The following is a 21743-nucleotide window of genomic DNA, read 5'->3' as shown; positions in this document are numbered from 1 at the left end:
GGTACTCTGCTAGATTCTGGAGATGCACAAAAAGCTGAAAAGAGAGGCCTGCTCTTCTGGAGCTAAAGGTGCTGTGGAGGAAATGGGAAAGGGGTGATGAGAGGGTATAATAGGAAGGCCTGCGTGTGTGTGTGTGCGCACGCAAATATGTGCTTAGCTGTGGCTGCCAAGAGAAGAGTTGAGGGTGGTAAGGAAGATTTTCCTGAGAAAATAAGATACAAACAGAATCCTGAAGGAATAAGTAGCCAATGATCAAGAGAACAATTTAGGCAGATAAAACTACAGGTACAAAACCTCTGACGTGGCAAAATCTTGTCACATCAGAGGAAATATAAAATATTTTAGGTAAGTCATTAGAACAGTAATTCTCAATGCTTATTGGTTCCAAAACAGATTACCATTATTTCCTGTGGCTGGCTGTTGCAAAATCGGCCTATCCCTACCTACCAGAAAACCAGAGGCCCCAGGATGGCCTTCCACCCCTGGGCTTCTCCCTAAATTATTCTGTAATGGTGACATCTTGAACCACGGAAGTCCCAGCAGAGAAGTCATTTGATTGGCACCTCCATGGTCGGAGGATGCAAGACAGGGAGGATTTTTTTAGCATTCTCAATTGACCAAAATACTATGCTTTACAAAATAAGATTTTTGGACATAAGAGAGATTTTTTGTAGCCAAACTGCATTTTCCCAAAAGGTAATGACTTACACAGAAGGTTCGTAAAAATCAGTCTCTTATGCTTGTGAGAGTTCAGATTGCCCTTCAATGTCAAGAGAGCTGGCATGATGGAACACCAGCAGCCAGAGTTGTATTTCTTGGCAACTCTTTTTGGTCCTCCCATTTTTTTTTCCACAGTTATTAAAGGTGTCTTGCCTCTTGAGAGTATCTAAAAAAATTTAATTTTCTCTCCTGACTGAACATTCTAGTTGAACTACATTTCTTCTGCTTGGTATATGCTTCATCTTCTCAAGATTATTTTAATCCTAACATTTTTCCAAGATCCTGATTGTCTTCAAGAAATTGGGGCTCTTCAGTAGCTTCACTCTCATTGTACAAAAATAATTTGTATGCAGTGTTTGTTCTTTGCCTAACAAAGGAGGACTGCACTCTTATTTTGATATATTATATGTGGTATATGCAGTGTTTACCCACTAGCTGTTTCGGCCTAGGGAGAATTTTTATGAGCAACTAACAAACCCTAAAACAGTATTTATAATGTAAATACTCATATACCATTATTTATACTTTGGTTCAGTAGCAAAAATTGGTTCTATGATAAATAAACTCTCGTTACCCAATCGTTAGTCTATCACAGCCACAACTGACAAGTCATGCCACAGGCAATACAATATCACTAACGAAATGAATTAATTTATCTTTTTCAAAGGCACATTGGGGAATTGGAAATGTATGTTTTATAGCAACACTCCAAATAGAAAATATATCTAATAATTCAACATTTTAGGTGGATGTTCCAACCCATCAAGTTTATTTTATTCAACAAATATTTATTGAGTGCTTCCTATGTTCCAGGTACTTTTCTAGGTGATGAGAGTAAACTCCACTAGGGAAAGGGAAACAGAGGATAAACGAATAAAGAAAAAAAAAAAAAGCCAAGGCAACTCCACATCTGATAATTATTATGAAGAGAGAGAAGAAAACAAAAAGCAAGTCAGAGTGATAGAATAAGGAGTCACCAGAAGGCTGTGTTTCATAAGGTGACCAGAAAACACTTTACATCAAGGCCCTTTTCTGTTATAAAAGTCATGATGATAAATTTACATTGGACCCCATGAAATTGCTTATAATCAACATTTCCCCCCCATAAAAATGGCAATTGCATATGGTTCAACCTAATAGCTGATAACCTTGAGAAGTCAAAGCAGACATAATTTTAAGAGCTATGATTTTTATATTAATACTTTATTTCAAATTCATAATTACTCTGAGCCTGAATTCTCTAAGACCCAGCTTTTTTTTTTTTTTTTAATCTAGATGAAGAATCTCACTCCATAGGTCAGACAGATTCATGAGTAGTGGGTCTAGTACACAAATAGATTTTAAGGACAAGATGTCTGAGGAAGAGATTTTCCATGATTGGAAGGAACCCAGTGGAGCTTCTGTAAATGATATAGCAGCTTCTATGCATGGGTGAGAACATAATGTTCTCAGAGCAGTGCTCCTTCAAACTCCTGTAACCTCCCCTAGCCTCGGTGTTTCATCTTTTAAATAAGAATAATTACCCTCCCTTGCAGGATTGTTGCAAGTCTTATGGATACAGTAGAGTACCATGATATGCACATTCAATTAGCGGTAAAGCAAATTCAGATTTACACTCTTGGGTCTCACAAGTGGGATGGAAAAGAAAGAAAGAGAAATAACACTTCTAAAAAATGTAGGCGATTCCACCTACGTACATATTCGAAGAACTTATGTGCTGGTGTGAGTGACCAGTAGCTGAGAGGTGTGAATCCATACTTCCTTCCATTGGTCTCAGGTCCTATACATCTCTCATGGTGTGAGCATCTTGCCGTCTTGAGCTATTTTTATAGTGTTTTAAGATAACCATTTCTCTGTAAGTACAAGCTAAGTACTTAATCTGTGAATTAAAGCAAGAAAGAACAGTCTGTCCCAAAGCTGATAGAAAAAATTGTTCCGGATTTATTACAAGATGGAGTTTTGGTCCCCATGGTAATGTTGTTTTGAGAGATTTCCAGGAATAATTTTGATATTAATGAATTTGGCTCTATAAGGTAACTTTAGAACCTAAATGCACAAAAGGTACAGTGTTAACGTAATGTATGTCAAAGGCCCCCAGCGGTGCCTGGCAGACTGTAGATGATGACCATGGGTTATTTTCTCCTTCAGGAAAAAAAAACAATGGGACTGTCATTCAGGGAGTGGACCCTGAGCCAGTGTATCAGGCTGTCACAATCTGAATGTCCATCGACAATGTACTTCCTTGGTGCAATTTTGTACTTTTCAAGCTTGTTCTTGTATGTCACTGTGTTCTGACCAGCAAAATAACTTATAAATGATATCTCATACACTAGAAGAATTTGAAGAAATTCATATATTCAGCAAACATTTCTTGGTTGATTTAATTTAAAATTGATATTCTTTCAAAGTCTTTTAAGTGGCATTGCAGGTCCCAATTTATAACTAAGTATTTTGTCCAACAGGAGGTAGATGGGAAAGCAAAAACTGTCTATCATCCTCTTTCTTTTCTGTGTTTCTCATCTAGAAAAAAAAAAAGGCCATGTAAATCACAATAAGGAACAACCAGCATGTCTATAGCAGAGCTGGTACAATTATTTATAAGGGACAATTCTGACTGACCAATACTCCTTCTGTTCAATCAGCACCCGTGCCTTTAAGCTTTATTACATATTTAAATACCACTCATGATTCTAAGGACATTAAGCTGTTGTTACCATAAATCAGTTCTTATTTAGAAGTTTTACAGGAAAAAGTAAGTTATTTTTTGCAATTCACCTTAAAAAACTATTCTGTGCATTCTTGTGGGGACAGTAGCTTCTTTGTTGTTTTAAGGTAGATATGTATAATTCTAAGAGTACATATAAAATCAGGAAAAGAAATGTTTTTGCACATGTCTATAGTTTTCATTGATTGGTACGTTCAAATGGATCTGATAAACTGAGATGTAGAAATAAGCGTAACAAAATTGTTACGTTTTTATGTTTGTAAATGTGATTCATAATCCTGGTGGCAGGAGTTGGAGAACAGGGAAGAAAGTATATATTTGAAGGAAACCTTGAGAAAGAGATGGACTTCACAAAATAAGCAGCTTAGATAATAAAGTTCTTATTCATATAAGCTCTCCAGCCAGTATTTATTTAGACAGCTAGATTGGCAGCCTTGAGAAAAGGACATATAGGCTGAGCATATATACTGAGCAATTTGAGAAAAACTTTCTCACACACTATGTAGCATTTGGCAGAAATATCTTCCATATGGAATATTCATCATTTTCAATTTTTCAAGCATTGTGGTCCAGAGAGGTTTTTTTTTTTTTTTTTGTCATTTTGTTTGTTGTCATTTTTGCAAATGTGTTGACAAAGAGTCTATTAGGCAGAGCAATGACTCCATCAGTAAATATACTGACAATTAATTAACTGTGTACAGCCCTGATAAACTCCATGACTTCAGGTGGGTGCCCTGTTCCGCTCTCCCAAGAGTCCCCACCCTTGCTGACTTTGGGGATCATAAGCAGAGGATTCCCAGAGCAGTCACACAATGCTCAGGACCACAAACAAGTGGACAGTAGTGTCATGGACACATTTTCTAATTTCCAGTCTCCAATCTCCATTTTCCAATCTATTTAGTGTTTTTGGAAGCACTAAATAGAATTTGCTACCTCTGGTGGAGGTCTCAGGGTTCATGGTCATGGAGACTTGATGGGGATAGGAAGAATCCTTCAGCAGGCTCTATTAGAAAACAAGAAGTGTCCCTGGCCTCACAAATGTCACAGCTGAGCTAGACATCAAGGCCCTGACCTGTCACATATATATACCTGAGAAGTATCAGACAAGCTGTTGGACTCCGCCAAAACAGCCTCTCTAACACAGGCCAGACATGTGAACGACAGGTAAGGGAATTTCCTGCAGCTCAACAAGGAGAATAGAGCCGAAGACCCTTTCTGAGCTTGCAGAGGGGGAAATGTGATTCTTCACTGCAGGATACATTTCTTTGTTCATTTAGAAAGACATATCAGAGGTAGTTTTAAAAATAAGTCATCAGTTTATAAATGCAGGCTTTACAAGGAGTATTTATTTAAACAAATTATTTAAACACTACACCAGCACAGTGGGTTGAATCCAGACTTGAACTTAAAGAACAGGGTGGTCTAATATCATGAAAGGGATGTGTTTCTGAAGACCTCAGATCATTCTATTTGCACATGATTTAAGATGGATTTTCCTATGGCAATAAATATACAGGTTGTGTTTTTGATATGCATGAATTTCCAGCCAAGTCAGCTTAGGGATACTTGACCTTGTTTTTTGTTTGTTTGTTTGTTTGTTCATTTTGTTTTTTAAATCTTGCAGCCAAATCATATCACACATTCTCTTTTTCTCCTTTTATTTTTTTTATTATTTTTGCCTAGTTATATGAAGTATATGAATCAAAATGTGCCTTATTTTTCTTAACACTTTCTCTAAAACTACTCCAAGTACTCTCTCTTAAATTAAAAAGAGCACAGGGTATTGTGGGAATTCTAGATCTTCTTCAAAGTGTTTTTTTATCACATCTAAACATCTTTCCAAAGTTTTTCATATTTTTAGCAAGTTTTAACACAGCAACTTAAGGAGAACTCAAGCAACGTAGTTTTAGGATTTAAAAGAAATTTAAATATTGATAATTCAAAAATCAATACTACAATCATTACCAAAATTACTCAGAAAAGTTCTGATGCATGTACAGCATGATCAATGATACTGCTTGTTTTCTATTTCTGTGTGTCAGAAAGTGATGTTGCCAAGGAACAATAGCACAAATACAATTTCCATTTTACCATTTTCCATTTCCATTTTACCTGTCCCTTTAAAACTACACAATTCTTGACCATTTTCCAGATTTGGTGTACAAAATGAGACTAATACTTTCTTCATGCTTTTTTTTTTTAATTCACGTGTTTCAATTAAATGAACTATACAATAAAAGCCACTCACTAACAGAGACTATGTGATAGGTACTACGTTGAGTGATGTTTATCATTAATTATTCCCATTTTAGAGATAAAGAAATTGAGATCCAGCTGGGTTAAGTAACTTGAGAGAGTTGTAACCTAACTATGGATTCCAGAGGTTGCTTTTATTCTTTCACTATTTCTGAATATAGCATCCTTTTGAGAAGGGTTTGATGGTGATAAACAAACTGATACTGACGTGGGGAAAAAAAAAAGAACTGACATTGATGTGGTAGCACTTCAGGTTAGATTTTAGGGGATTGAGAAGAGAGGGGGTGGTGAGGACACAAAGCCAGTAAGAGCTATCCTGTAGGATGGAACTATTTGGTATCAGAAGTTAGAAGGACAAAAACAATGATTACAGGTGGCCTCTGGTTCAAGAGGAAGCTTTTTAAATTTAGGATAGAGATCTGTATATTTGGAAAAATGTTCCGCTACAGAAAGTAGGAAGCATTTAAGAGGGATTTGTCTCTTCTTAACAAAGGTACAGAAAGGGCACCTGGATAGCTCAGTTGTTAACGGTCTGCCTTTGGCTCAGATCAGGATTTGAGAGACATGGAATGGAGCTCCATATCAGGGTCCCTGCTCAGAGGGGAGCTTTCATCTCCCTCTCTTTCCCACTCCTTCTCTCTCAGTCTCTCTCTCTCAAATAAATAAATAAAATTTTAAAAAGAGAGATACAGAAATCTTGAGTCTAAATATCTTAACTGTAGAAAATTATATAAAGAGGTCCAACTGTAGAGAAAATTGTGAATTAGACAAAGAGTGGTTTTTCTTTTAATGCTTTACTTTGCTTGCTTTTACTCTCTTCAAGGGCTATTTCCTTAATAAAAATAGCAACTACATTTATAACAGCTGCACATATTAAAATAAATAAATTTAACATATGTAAAACTCGAAACAATGTTCTAAGCACTTAATCTAAATTAACTCATTTAATTTTCACAGCACTTAAAATAAGATAGTATCATAATTTCAGTTTTATGGAGGGAAACCAAGGAACTGAAACATTAAGTAATTTTCCCAAATTGTCCACTTCAAAACTACTTATGTTGTCTCTCAGGATCCTCACTAATTTCATGGCCCATGGGCCTCTTTTCACATTTCTTCTTGCCTTCATCAAAATGTATGTGTCCTGTGTCCCCAGGATCTAACCAGGGAACTCATTGACTAAGGAGATTCAGGCCAAGTCAGTTAGCCCAGTGTTTCTTATTTCTAAGAAAACATATTTGTATCAAATAAAAGAAGGAGGTTAGTAATAGTTGAGTTTCTTCCTATCAAATTCACCAACTCACAGAAGTAAAAATCATTTTATATACCTCAAACAAAAGTTTGTCTAACCCAGACATTGGGTTACAGAATTAAGACAGAATTTGTTTTAGATCTTTTTAAAATTAAAAATAGGAAAATATAAATTGACTACAGGTCTTATAACAATATATTTAAAAATAAAAATATAAAAAATATATCAAAAAATAAAATATAACAACATTGTGGTTACATGTCATCTCCTTATAAGGATGATTTAAGGAAATAAAATGAAAATGAAGCTTACAGAGCAATACAAAAACAAAAATGTTGGGCATAGAGAGAAAAAGAGAAACCATCCAATTTCTTGTCTATTTCTTGTTTATTTCAGCAAACAACTCTTCCTTCAGCATGCAATCTCTTCCTAAAGGCCTTGAATTCCTCATGATAGGTTTAGATTTCATCTTCCAGTTCTCTCTACAATCGATCCTTCTTCAACAGTGTTAGCTGTCCTTCATGGTAAGACTTTGAAGAGCAAAACCAGTTTGCCATGAAAGAACAAGAAAATCTAAGGGCCAGATCTGAGTCTAAATCTTCCCCCTTTTTAGCTTGCTGATCCTCTGTGAGGTAGGCAGAACAACATTCCTCATCCCCAAAGATGTCTATGTCCTAATCTGTGGAAGTTATGAATATATTAGGATACACAGCAAAATAGAATTAAGTTGTGGGTAGAAATGTTTGTTAATCAGATGACCTGAAAGTAAGAAGACTATCCTGGATTACACAGATGGGCACAATGTAATTGCAGGGTCTTTAAAAGTAGAAGGAGGAGTCAGAAGATAGACCCAGAGATGGCAGTGTGAGAAGAACTCAGCCTCATGTTGCTGGTTTTAAAGATGGAGTAGGGGCACCTGGGTGGCTCAGTGGTTTAAAGCCTCTGCCTTCAGCTCAGGTCATGATCTCAGGGTCTTGGGATCGAGCCCCACATCTAGCTCTCTGCTCAGCAGGGAACCTGCTTCCCCCTCTCTCTCTGCCTGCCTCTCTGCCTACTTGTGATCTCTGTCTGTCAAATAAATAAATAAATAACTTAAAAAAAAAAAGATGGAGCAAAGAAGCCATGAAATAATGAATGTGTACAGTCTCAAGAAGCTGGAAAAGCAAGAAAATGGATTCTCCTCTAGAGCCTCCAGGAAAGAATGCAGCCCTGCTGATACCTTGATTTTTTTTTCAATTTTTATTGTTTTTAACCCTTTCCTATTTCTCCCCAAATTCCTGACTTATTTTATTTTTTATTAACATAATATGCAATAATATTATCTATAGGTATTATTTGTTTATAATATAATAATGTATTATATATAATGTATAATGTATTATTTGTTTCAGGGATACAGGTCTGTGATTCATCAGTCTTATACAATTCATAGCACTCACCATAGCACATACCCTCCCCAATGTCCATCCCCCAGTCACCCCATTCCTCCCAACTTGATTTTATTCCAGTAACAATGGATTTCTGAAATGCAGAACTGTAAAATAATACATCTGTGTTGTTTTAACTATGTCTGTGGTAATTTGTTACAGCAGGCATAGAAAGCTAATCACTCCCTACCTCTTTTTTTTCTTGTGCAAAATAAAGGTACAGAAAATAACACATAGCCTCACAGAATTATTGCAGAGACAAAAAGATACCATTAATGTGAAGAGAGCATTGTAAATTAAAAACACCACAAAATTTTTAAATATTATAACTCATCAGAGTATTAGTCCTTCTTGCCATCAAACTTCTTTAAAGAATATTCCATTGAATTGATTGCACTCTTAATTTTGTATTTGGCATTAACTATCTATTAGTATTTACAAAGAAGTCATTAAGCTGGCATTTTTGATATACCATAATATATTACTTGATTCTGAAAATAAAGCATGAAGTACAATGCTCTAAACAAAAATTCATAGGTTTTTTTGGTAGATAGGCCAAATTATTTCATGTTCTGAGCTAAACAAAATGGCCCTTGATGTGATTTTAAAAATAAAATTATCACCTATAGTTCACAAAGCTAGAATGCAGAAATCTTCAGAAGTCAATAAAAAATGTCAGATTTTCAAAATCCAAGTTTTTAATTGAGAGTTATTAATGATAACTCTAAAATTTGTTCTTACATGCATATACAAATTTATGGCATATAAAAAAGATGACAGATTGACTATATCTATATAAATGCTAGTTATTATATACTAGTGGTTCTCCAGCGCAGTCTGAGGACTTCAGGATTCCAACCACCCTTTCAAGCAGTCTGAGGTCAAAACTTCAAAGTAATACTGTATAATAGTGGTATTATTTAATTTTTCATCCTCATTTTCTTGCATGCATACAATTTCAGTTTCGAATATGGTGAGTATTGATAGATAAAACCCATATAAACAAAATTTTGGGGGGTCTTGATAATTTTTTAAAAGATTTTATTTATATATTTGAGAGAGAGAGCAAGAGAAAGAGCACTAGCAGGGGGAGGAGTGGAGGGAGAGGGACAAGCAGACGCCCCACTGAGCAGGGAGTCTGAGGCCAGGGCTCAATCTTGGAACTCCAGGATCATGACCTGAGCAAAAGGCAGATGTTTAACCGACCAAACCACCTACTTGCCCCAGTTCTTAATAATTTTTAAGAATAAAAAGTGGTTGTGAGGTATACTGATAAGTCAATTCTCCAGACAAATTATTCAAGATGGACCAGAGGTAGGGAAATGTGATGGCTAACATGTATTCTCATAGGAAAGAGAAACATAGTTGAAAGATTCATTAAGAGTTTTCCTTAATGCTAGAGTATCATGAGAATAGCTTAAGTAGGGAAATGGGGTGGAGTTTGGGGGAGTAGCAGCTTATTCAGTAGTACCCTGGTGGCTTCAAAGACATGGACATGATACAAACTTTCCAAAAATGCCTAATTTACTCTAGGGGAGTAGTTCACACCTCATTATGGGCCTACAATTGCAAATAAATGCATAAAATGAGAGCAACAATAATATTGCAAAAAATATGCCAGGATAACTACAAAAGAACAAATTTGTACATAGAATTCTCCCCAAGCATAGAGCAACCTTTGCTAATTACTAATATCCTATATTAACAATATCATCTAGTCATTGGAATCTTTCTAAAAATTATTTTTACTTATTCATTGATGATTACAGAATGAAACATCCTCCATATATCAAGGAAACATCTTTAATATATTCTCCTTTGATCTTATTGCAATTCTGTCTCTTGTCAGTGAGGGAGCCCCATTGATTTCTTCCATGAAATGTCTCACAGCTGTCAATTCCTCTTCATTTTCAGTTGAGATACTCAGGATCTCCCCACCAGACCACTATGAAATATGCTTTTTCTGTTTCATATAAATAGGTTAAAAGGTTTCAATGGTTCACTATATTCAGTCATTCAGTTAAACTTATTTGCTGCCTACTATATCTCAGGAATGCCTAGAAAAGTGGTTTTTATGGCGAGGAATAAGACAAACAGAATCTGTGCCCTTACGGAGCTTACATCTTGATAGAGGAAGACAACTAATAAACAGGTAAACGAATACATAAAGTATTTCACATGATCATTAAAAATGAGGGAGAAAATGCAACCAAGTAATGTTACAGAGAAGGATGGGGGGGATATTTTAGATAAGATGGGCAGGGAGGTCTTCCATGCGGATTTGACATTTAAGGTGAATCTCAACAAGAAGGAGATGTCTGTGTGACGATGACCAAAAAATAGTTAAGACATACCAAAATCAAGGTCCTAAAGCCTATTAACCCCACATAGTTTCTAGAAAACGAGGAACGTAAAGAAGACATGACTGGAGATGGTGAGATGAAGGAGTTCTTGCACGAGATTGGTGGGCAGGGTAGATCATACACGACTTGTAGGACATGGTAAGGAATTTGAATTTTATCTTAAGCTCAAAAGGAAGTTACTGAATGTTTTGAACACATGTTGCATCGAGAAGGTAACTCAGGGGTCCAAGAGTGGAAACAGGGAGAATGGTGTGGATTCTAATAGTCCAGGCAAGAAAGGACAATAAATTGGGTAAGGAAGTAGCTGGAAAAGTGGATGCTTCAGGATATACCCTGGAGGCAGAGCCTGCATATCTTATTGATAAATTGAAGGTAATGAAAGAAAGGAAATGGAAGAATTAAGCATGGCTCCTATGGTTTCCAGCAGATGGGTCCTAACCTAATTTGTTTAGCTTTCAAAGCAAGTTCCCCCTTTCTCTACATGCTGAGTTCCCCTCTCTGTTCTACAAAACCCCAGTTGCAGCCCTTCCTTTTTCTTGTTACATACAGGGCTCATTCTCCCTTTGCCCAGAAGGTTTCCTGTTATCATTCCTGCATGTTCTCTAGTACTGATCATGGCAGTTTGCATTTATAGCTTGAATCTCCTTATTGAAATTCCATCTTTTATTATTTGTTGCTTCATACTGGTAAGTCATGTGTCCCCAGGTGTATAGTAAGTAAATATCTTGAGTTTTTTCAGAAACCATACACCAACTAGCCACATTTGAGAAATAAAGCCTTGCTGATTAATGATGAGTGCTATTAAATATCAAATTCTGTTCTCTCATATGTTACGCCAGTCAGCTTTTGCCTCTTGTCCTTCAGGCCTCAGCTTAAAGGTCATTTCTCAGGAATGTCTTCTCTGATGACTCAAGCACAAGTGTCTACCATCCCATGATTCCATTCTCTACCATGTAGTTTTGATATTTACTCTTTTTAGTATTAATACCTAATCTGATGCTATCGAATTTACCTGTATACTTGTTTGTTATCTGTTTTGCTCATTTAAAAATTCACATCAGGAAAGCAGAACTTACCACTTCTTGGACCCAAGGCCTTAAAATAGCACCCACCCTAGAATATCATATTTTGTGTCCAGAACTGTTCCAAATGCTAGGAATGAAGAAATAAACAAAACGACAAAGGTAACCTTCCCTTATGGGTTTTATATTCCAGTGAAAGAGACTCATAATATGTAAGTACAATATATAGTCTGTTAGTGGTTAAGGAAAGGAAATAATCAAGCAAAGCAAGATGGATAGGATCTGTGAATTTGTGGGGAGAGGGAAGGTGCTACTATCAGGATGGGCAAGGAAGTCCTCAATGAGAAGGTGACATTGGAGTCAAAACCTGAAGGAAGTGAGAGAGTGAGCATTGAAGATAGCTGGGAAGATCTTTCTAAGCAGAGGAAACAGCAACTGCAAATACCCTGAGGCAGCAGTGCCCCTAGAGCTTTCTAGCAATGGTCCAATTTGCTAAGGGTCTGAAACAGCATGAGAAAGGGGGAAAAGAGGGGGGAGATGCAGTCAAAGAGGAACCGTGGGAAGAAGTTGAGAATAGATCATTTAGGGTGTTTGAGGCCAATCCAAAGATTTTGGCTTCTTACTCTTAGTGCAATGGAAAATAACTAGGAGATTTTACACAGAAAAGAGCCATGAGATGACTTATCCAAGGGCGGAAGCAGAGAGATCTATTGAGAGCTTACTGTGATAACTCAGGTGAGAGAAGAGGGGGGCTTCCAATGGAAGAGTAGCAGTGGGATGGGGAAAATGATTGGCTCTGGTTTGAAAAATACTTGTTAAACTAATGAGTACTAAAAGGTTTTCCATCTCGACACTGTTGGGTAACAGTTCATTTAAAAGATGAAATGTAGCCTGTTTGTAAACTGAACAAAAGACATGTACCAACATTTTGAAATTAGAGAGATAGATATTCTTTTAAATGTACATAAGTATACATTTCCGTATTTATAATATAAACTTACAGAATATTTACTCATAGACAGGGTACATTTACTTTTACAAGATGCCAAATGGATTATTCATTTCGGTTATTTACTCTTAAGGCATACATTTCCCTTTGAAAGTAATTCCGACAAGAGGGTGGCATTTGTAAAAAATTCAAGAAGAATATTTTTGTTTGGAAGGAAAAACAAGTAAAACAAGCTTGAGACCTGCTATTATTCTGTGTGCTTTGAACATAACAGAGATGATAAGTCTATCGTTTAAAATTCTAAGTTAATAGTTTTATGAAAATGAAAATCCTTTTCCTGTCTGTAATAGAGGTGTTTTTAATTTATTTTTATTTTTAGTGTTTTTATCTGACACTTCCTAATTACTTCTTTTGGATGAGTGTTAATATATTTTCACAGTGCTACCTGGCTGGATGTCATCCTCAGACACAGACACTTGAGTTCTGCTTTATGTTTACTAGTAAAACTGGTTTTGATGGATTCTGTAAATGAAGTGTATGTTCTTGAGACATCCTCAAAAAAAAATTCAGAACATGTGAAATTTTTCTTTTTTAAAGAAATTAATTAGCTTGTTGAAATTGCCTTGTTGTACCTCTCTGAGTTGGTTTACATTCAAATCCTTGTTTTCAAAACAGAAAAATCTGTGATTAGCTGGAGTTAGAAATCTAAACAAGAGATCCCCCAGCTCCAAATCATGTAAATTGTAATATTCGTGACAGTTTACAACTTCTTTCCCTGCAATGGGAATATCCTATGCGGTTTATTACAAGCCATCAAAGGCTTGTAGAGTTCTCAAAAATTGCAATATGGTGTCTCAGTAGCTCTCACACAACCTGGCTCAAGCTGATCTGTTGCAAAAAGTATAAAAACAAACAAAAGGAAACATACTTAAGATTTTCAGAATATGCGGATGCACACAAATCACTCAGACTCGGTGCCTATAGTTTGCTTCAGACAGCTTTAGAAATGCTTTGGGATATCGTACACGTTACAGCACGTTTTACAATCGTCTAAAACGCACTGGCTTTTGATATCAGCACACCAATCACATTCTCTTTGGTGCACAGAGATGATCTTGTCTACATTTCTAACAGATCTTTGGTTACATTCGGGCAGTAAGGACACTATTAGGAATAGAATAGAAAAAGATGTCCTGTGTTTGTTTCTGAAATTTTTGTGGGAGATATTGGATTGCCATCTCTCACACAGTTCATAAACAAACTCGGTGAACATCAAAGGCTGTAGCATTACAGCCTGCTGAGCCTAGATTACACACCTCAAAAGTAAATGTTAGCTCAGTGAAAACCCTTCTGAAATTTAAAATCAAATAAAACTCAAAATGTCCAAATGGTTCCTTTAGAACTCAGGCGTTGTGTGTGAGAATTTTTTTTTTTTTTAACAATGATTTCGCAGTGATTAGATCATTAACCCTACGTTTACTCAATTATGTGCAATCCCTCGTTTGTTTGGCACAGGCTGGTTTCCTCTCAGTTTATCTTCACACTTAACATTCCTGCCATACATGCTTTGGCCCTGGATATGGGAAATACCGGATGTGCTAGAAAAACAGAAGTACAGATGCCCCTTTTATTACCTTTTACATGAACGATTCTAATCACGTTGGAATAGAGGTAAATTCTTCTTGAAAACGAAATTCAAAGACCATATCGCGAGCAGAGTTAGCCATTTACAAGCACATCACTGTCCTTCATGAGGACTTATTTCTAGCGATTCCCAACTAACTCTGTTTTATTGGTACAAACACACACGTACTGCAAAAATGACTGACTAACTTCAAAAAAAATGCAACATCAAAGTGAGAAAGAGTCTGCCAAGAAATCCTGTTTAGTGCATTTTTTGGTCACACACACACACACACACACACACACACAAAATTCGACATTTTGTTCTGCCCAATATTGTGCTCCTACCATGAAAACACATCTGTGAGAATGAGACTCTCTCCTATGGAAATCCACAAAATCATGGGATATATGATCCTTCATTATATATACAACACAGTTGTTTGAGAAGGAGTCTAAAAATCTGAAAGAATTTGAGAGAAAACATCTCTCAACTCTTAAACTTTGATTGTTCAAAGGGACTCCAATTGGACACTAGTGATCTATTTTGCATAAATCTTCATGGTTAATATTGACTGCTAATAAATCTTCAATCTCAGGCATTGTGTATCTACAGTCCAGTTTTTATTACCTCCCTAGCCTGCTCCCTCAAGCAGAATTTACTGTTCCCTCACATGTGACCTCGTAGCGCTGACCTAATATCCACATCATGACAACTACCAGACTATAACACATTATGCATCTGTTTTCTCGGATAGCATGGACTTCTTGAGGGTAGGGCCATCTGTTACTCATCTTTCATCTCTAGCACCTGGCATCATGCCTGGAACATAGTAGCTGATAAAAGTAAGTAATGTTGAATAAATGAACAAATCTCAGCTCAAATCACTTTCTTAGTATCTCAGTGGAAAACATCCAAAAACATATTTTCAAAATGTAATTTCCCAATGAAGATGCTAAACGTTCTTATGTTTGTATCACAATTTTGTGAAAATGATAATTTTGCAGAACTTCTAAGTTTGTGATAAATGTATTTAAAATCAAATTTTGCTGGTTGAAAGACAAAATGGAACAGCCCCTTCAGAGAACTTGGAGAATTTCTCAAAAATTTTAACATACACTTATTATGTGATGCAGAAATGCCACCCCTAGACAGCTACATAAGAGAAATGAAAACTTATTTTCACACAAAACCTGTACACTAATAATTGGAGCAGCCTTCCTCCGATCACAAAAACCGAGAAGCAACCCACATGTCCTCCAAGGGGTGAGTAGATAAACAAATTGGGATAATCCATTCAATGGAACTCAGTGATCCCTGTAACAATATGAATGAATCTCAAATGCATTATATTGAATGAAAAAAGCCAGTTCCCAAAGACTACACAGTCTATGATTTCATGTCTATGTATTTTCTATTGCTGTGTCACAAATTACCACAAACTCAGCAGCTTAAAACAACATCCATTTATTAGCTAACACTTCTGTATGTCAGCCATTTCAGGGCAGGCTCAGTGTGTTCCCCCGCTTAGGATCCCACGAAGACAAACTCAAGGTGTTGGTCGGGCTGGGCTCTTACCTAGATGTTCCAGGGAAGGGGTAACTTCTAAGCTCATTCAGGTTGTCAGCAAAATTCAGTTCCTAATGATTATGGGACTCAGGTGCTTGTTTCCCTGCTGCCTCCAGTCAGGGATTACTCTCAGCTTCTAGGAGCCATGCTCAGGTCCTTTCCATATGGCCCCCTTTATCCGAAAGCCAAAAGGGGGACCTTGAATCTCCTTCCTGCTTCAAATCTCTGATTTATTTTCTGTTATCAGCTGTCAAAAATTCTCTGCTTCAAACCATGAGAGGCTGTGGACTCTGAGAAACAAACTGAGGGTTTTGGAGGGGAGGGGAATGGGGGGGTTGGAGGAGCCTGGTGGTTATTATGGAAGGCATGCATTGCATGGAGGACTGGGTGTGATGCATTAAACAATGAATGCTGGAACACTGAAAAGAGATAAAATAAAATGAAAAAAAAAAAAATAAAGCCTGTGTGCTTATGTTAGGCCCACTCATATCATGAAGCGTAATTATGGTAGATTTTATGACCAGGGATAAATGCCATCTTAAAATTGTGCCTCCTGCAACAACTTCCTGGAAATGGCAAAATTTGGGGGAAAGAGAACAGATCTGTGGTTGCAAAGGGTTAAATGTGTGGGGGAGGGGCTGCTACAGCTAGGGCAGGAGAATGTTTTTGGAGTGAATGAAAATGTTCTGTACCTTGGTTTTGGTGGTGGCTAGCTTCTGAATTTCTCAATGCTCTTTGAACTGTTCACCAAAAATAGTGAATTTTACTGTTTGTTCATTTAAAAAATAAATTGAAAAAAAAAAAGGACAAATGAAATGTAAAGTCTCTTCCTTCTAAGACTGAGCTACCTTAAATATCATCCTAAGTGAATCTAAACCTATGATTTCTATTCTTGGTCAACTTGGGGACTATCTAAAGGACACAATAATCCGTAGTAAGGCATTTTTATTATAAAACCTAAACACAAATTGGATAGAGTCAGAGTCCTTTATTCATACACTACTTTTTCATGTTCTTACATTTTTACTAGGAATGCTTGCTCAACTTTCTAAGTTTCCAGTGAAGCCTTTCCTCAACTACTCCATCTGATTGCTCTCTTCTCTGAACCTCAGTAATCACTTGATTTTATGTCATCAGGTTTTTTTTTTTTTAAGCTTTTATTCATTTAGATAGTCTCTATACCCGACATGGGGCTCAAACTCACAACTCAGAGATCAAGAGTTACATGCTTTCCTGACTGAGCCAGCCAGGTGCCCCTGTCATCAGTTATTTCTTTTAATAGAATGTTTTCTCCTAAATTTTGCTTAATCGTACCTTCTGGGTATATACCCGAAGTCGTACTGACTACTCTCCCTTCCTAATCTCATGTCCAATCAATATTCAGGTGTTACCCATTCTAACATGGACATTCCTCCCACATTCACTCCTCTCTCTTTTCCTGCCACCATACTCACTCATTGCTTCTTGAACAGAGCCTTGTCATAAATTCATGTTCACTTTCCATTCTCCATTTCCACACATCCTATTTATTAGTTTTGACTTTTTCTGCCACCAATTTAACCTGCCTAAATTATTATTTAAAAATTAATATTCTTCCTCAGAAATTTTAATACCATCCTTTATATGCTTTCCTTATTGAATAAAGTCAAGTCTCTCTAATGCTGACATTTATGAGTCTCCCAAATCTGGCAGAAGTCTTCCTTTCTAGTTTTTTCCCTTTTGTATATTATATTCAATGAAAAGATTTTACTGAAAACATGCCCCAATATTTTAACTGTATCCATGTTGTTTTCTCAATCTGGCATAACATTTCTCCTATTGAAATCTGCTACCTTATTTTCAAGGCCCACATGAAATAAAATTCCTTCTCAGAAGTCCTCCCTAGGGTCTCACCACTGTCAACTAAAAGTGAACCTCTTTCCTCTCAATATTCAGAGCATTTTTCCTTGAATATATTTATAATGCTCCACAGATTATATACTACATTAAATTTTTTGTAGTTGTCTTACCTTTTCTTATTTATCTTGAAGTCCCTAACATTCCTCAGAAATAAAATTAAAGAATTTCTGGATGGATTAATTAAAGCATAAATTTGTAGTAATTAAGTATTGTACAACCAGTATTCCCTGGTATAAGCATAAAGGATAACAAAACAACTTCCAAAGTGGACTAAAGTGGCAAGAACTGACCAAAAGGAGAGATGAAGTACTGCCTCTGTCTCGCAGAAAATGGTTTAGTCAGAGATTAACAGTCTACGGCAATCTTTGCTAAATGTTGTGTACCCGCACTTAGGCCAGGCACAAGGCATGACCTCTGCCTGGGCAAAGAATAGACACAGGAACCCAGGGCTGGAGAATGTCATGGTCTTTGTCTCCAAATTTGTGTGAAATTGGGTGAAGAACAAACAATGTGGTTTAACATCATCTCAACAGAGGTGAGTCTTAATCTGGAAATATGAGTAAATAGAGATGAAGTATATTTCCATCTAATTGACCTCATCTTTTCCCCTAGACATTTTTAACCACAGAGAGGCAGAAGCTCTAGTTTTGTGCGAGATGTCTCCAGTAAGAAAAGAAAGGTAAGTTAATTACCAACCATCAGAACAGGATGTTAAAGTAAATTTTTCTTTTTTAGTTTTAGCCACACGTGGAAAACAAATATTATGGATGTGGAGAACTCAAAAATGATGGCCTAGACCATTTATGTAAGATGTACAAAAGAAGATGGTTAAGAACCAGTCTTGTAATTCTTACACTAACACTATCCTTGAGGATATTTACAGACTGGAAAAACTAAGAAAAATTACTATTTCTGGAGAAAGAATCTCTTTGGGGGGAAATTACTGAATTTTCCCCTGTCTGTGAAAAAAGGGTCAGGGTAGAAGGGACCACCTGCAGAGAGCTTACAGTGTCTCTTCTCATATCAGGTGGCTTTTAACCTGCACATGGGAGATTAAAAGGCTAATGACTATGACTGGAAATGTCTGTTTAGCAGGAGAGCAAAGAGAATTGATGACATTGAGAAAAAGCTTTACTTGGCAAAAGCAAAGGCATGAGTTCACCCATGGACCAAATGTGGACCACGTGAAGGAGCCAGACTCGAGACAGCCGGAAAAGGACTTTCTCAAGAGGGATTTCTGGAGTAATGACAGAACCTCATCCCTGCAAGAGTCTCTGTGGTGTGGACCTCCCACACCCTAAGGACTGAAGTTGCAAGCAGCTGCTCAAAGGGAGGCCTCACTGTATGAGATAGTTGCAAACAGAGCATCTCAATGAGGTATTCTCCAAATAATTCATAAAATCACCCTTGGGAGAATCAGAATTAGGAATCTGGGGTGTCCTTCCTAAGAAAAACATCTTTGGATTAAGTCGATATCATCAAATAAGATCTTTACTATGTCTGACTTCTTTCCCTCTATCTGTCTGTAAGAAGGATTAAAAACCTCAGCTAGCAAGGGAAGTAGATACAGGGTGGAGGCATCTAGGATAAGGAACAAAGATGGAAGCAATCACGTTCTTCCTCTCCCTTGTACTATGCCTAAAGCAATACCAAGCTAGAATACCAATACCAAACTTTGATTTTTTGTGAAATTCATGTTATTCTTAATGTTACCATGAATGCGACCTGTGAGAACTTGTTTCTACCAAAACTGTGGGATTTATTATCTAAGGATGTCCAGAAAAGTTACAGTACTTGCTTGAGATCTCATCCAAGGAGCAGAGAACAAGAGATTTGAGAGTAAGGTGAGGATGGTGGGGAGTGGCGATAACAGGGAGAAGGGAGATGGAGTTGTATTCCTGTGCACGCTATGGAGTCTCCCTTTTTTCAGGATGCTAGCTATACTGTAGGAGACAACAGGCCAATTAATAAAAAGAATATACAGTGGAAGCAGCCATTTTTACAACTTTAACTTGCCATTTTGTCTCTCTCTCTCTTTCTGTAGACCATGTTTACTGATAATTATATTTCCTTAATAAAGAGTTCAAGGTGGAAAAAAAGTATTGATTACATTAGTTATATATGGTGAAACAGTAATCCCTGCCTGGAGAAAATTGTCCTCCTTAATGTTTAGGCTACCTAACGGGCAAGTGCAATCTTATAAAATGACCAAAAAAAATTTTTTTTGAGATTTTATTTATTTAGGAGAGAGAGAGAGAGAGAGCAGGAGCATACACAAGTGTGTGTGAGCAGAGGGAGGAGCAGATGGGAAGGAGAGGAACAGGCAGTTTCTGAGCATGGAGCTCCATGCTGGGGCTCAATCCCATGACCCTGAGATCAAGACCTGAGCCAAAATCAAAGGTCAGACATTGAATAGACACTCAACCCACTGAGCCACCCAGATGCCTCAAAATGACCAAAATTCTTAACTAGAGGCCTCATGATTATTTGAAATAACTATACACAACTTTTACATTTACCTTTTCAAGCAGAAGCAAGAAGTCTAAAATTTAATGTCGCTTTTGTTTTACTTCTGCAACATTTCAGTGATATTTATTTTACCTCTTTTAGGCATCCAGTGCCTTCCTACTTTCTAATATCCAGGCCCCAGAGGATTAAGAAAGAAAGTAGCAAACCTTTTTATCTTAACTTTTCCAATTAGAACAATAAAGCACTGAAACTCGTTATCTCTGTTACTGAAATTGTATATTCTCCCTTTAAAAAAAGAATAATTGCTTTCAGAAAACAGTTGAAGCAATCTCTTGAGGAGGGTCCATGGAAACTTCTGATTGCCCCTAAAACTTAATGGTCTCTATGTTGACCCTGAGAGAAAAATTATTTTTGACATTTTATAGTATGTAAAAGCAGAGGTCAGGGAAATAGAAATTCAGACTCCACACTTTACAATTATCAATCTAACTAGTTTGCAAATGTTAATTTCATATTTTGTGGTAAGGGATCATGATTCATAATTTCTTATCACAGTTCTCAGAACTTCCTTTGCTCCACAGATCTTTATTGAATTATCGTTACATTGCAAGCACTTTGCTTGATATTCATATATGTGTCGTGTAATTAACTGGGTCTGACTCTAAGGAGACTACAGGTAATTAAACAGTATTTATGTTTATATTTTGTCTCCCAGTCTAGTGGAGAACCGGTATTACTCTCTTAACAAAAAGTTTCCAAGGGACTCTGCCTGATTTGAGGTCAATTTTGAACTTCAAGTTCCTAGTGATTGCTGGTGGCTTCATTCAAGGACAAATACATAGTGACTGCAGGAATTTAGGTCTGGACTGATGTTGACTATCCAAGAAAGAATCCACATGACTTTACTGGTTTTCAAAGATCCTGTGGAATAAGAAAATTTTACCATATTCTCACCTTGAAAAAATTACAACTGAATCCAGATCTGGATTGTTACCAGTTAGTTATGGGTGAACAGTTAGGGCTGGCATGGCAACAAAAAGAAAACATGCCTTGCTAAATTTTCTTTTTTGTACCCAAACACTTTTTGTTATACATATGGCTCCAGTGGGAGTAATTACAATGTGTCCAATGTCACCCTTGAATAAACCTTTTTCTCCTATGCAAGAGCTAGTCTTTATATGTTCCATAAAGCACCTGGCATATTGTGAGCATTTAAGAAGTGTTTAAGGATACAACAATGGCAACTAAGAATCTAAACTTTGGTTTTCCGTGACTATTGTAATCTCAGTGGAACTCTGCTATGACAAAGGAGGAGGAAGCATCACTTTGGTTACTGCAATATTATAGTCTATTATCCCATCTGATCTATTTATTAGGAATCCCTGCACTCTATTTTGCTTTAAAAAACACTTGGAACACAATCTAGTTTTGAGGAAAAAAAAAACAAGTTCATCTTATAAAAGCTCCT

This window comes from Lontra canadensis, unplaced genomic scaffold, assembly GCF_010015895.1.
Source record: "Lontra canadensis isolate GAN:19392208 unplaced genomic scaffold, GSC_riverotter_1.0 scaffold6, whole genome shotgun sequence".
In the NCBI taxonomy this organism is placed as follows: domain Eukaryota; kingdom Metazoa; phylum Chordata; class Mammalia; order Carnivora; family Mustelidae; genus Lontra; species Lontra canadensis.
This window is presented reverse-complemented; position numbering follows the sequence as displayed.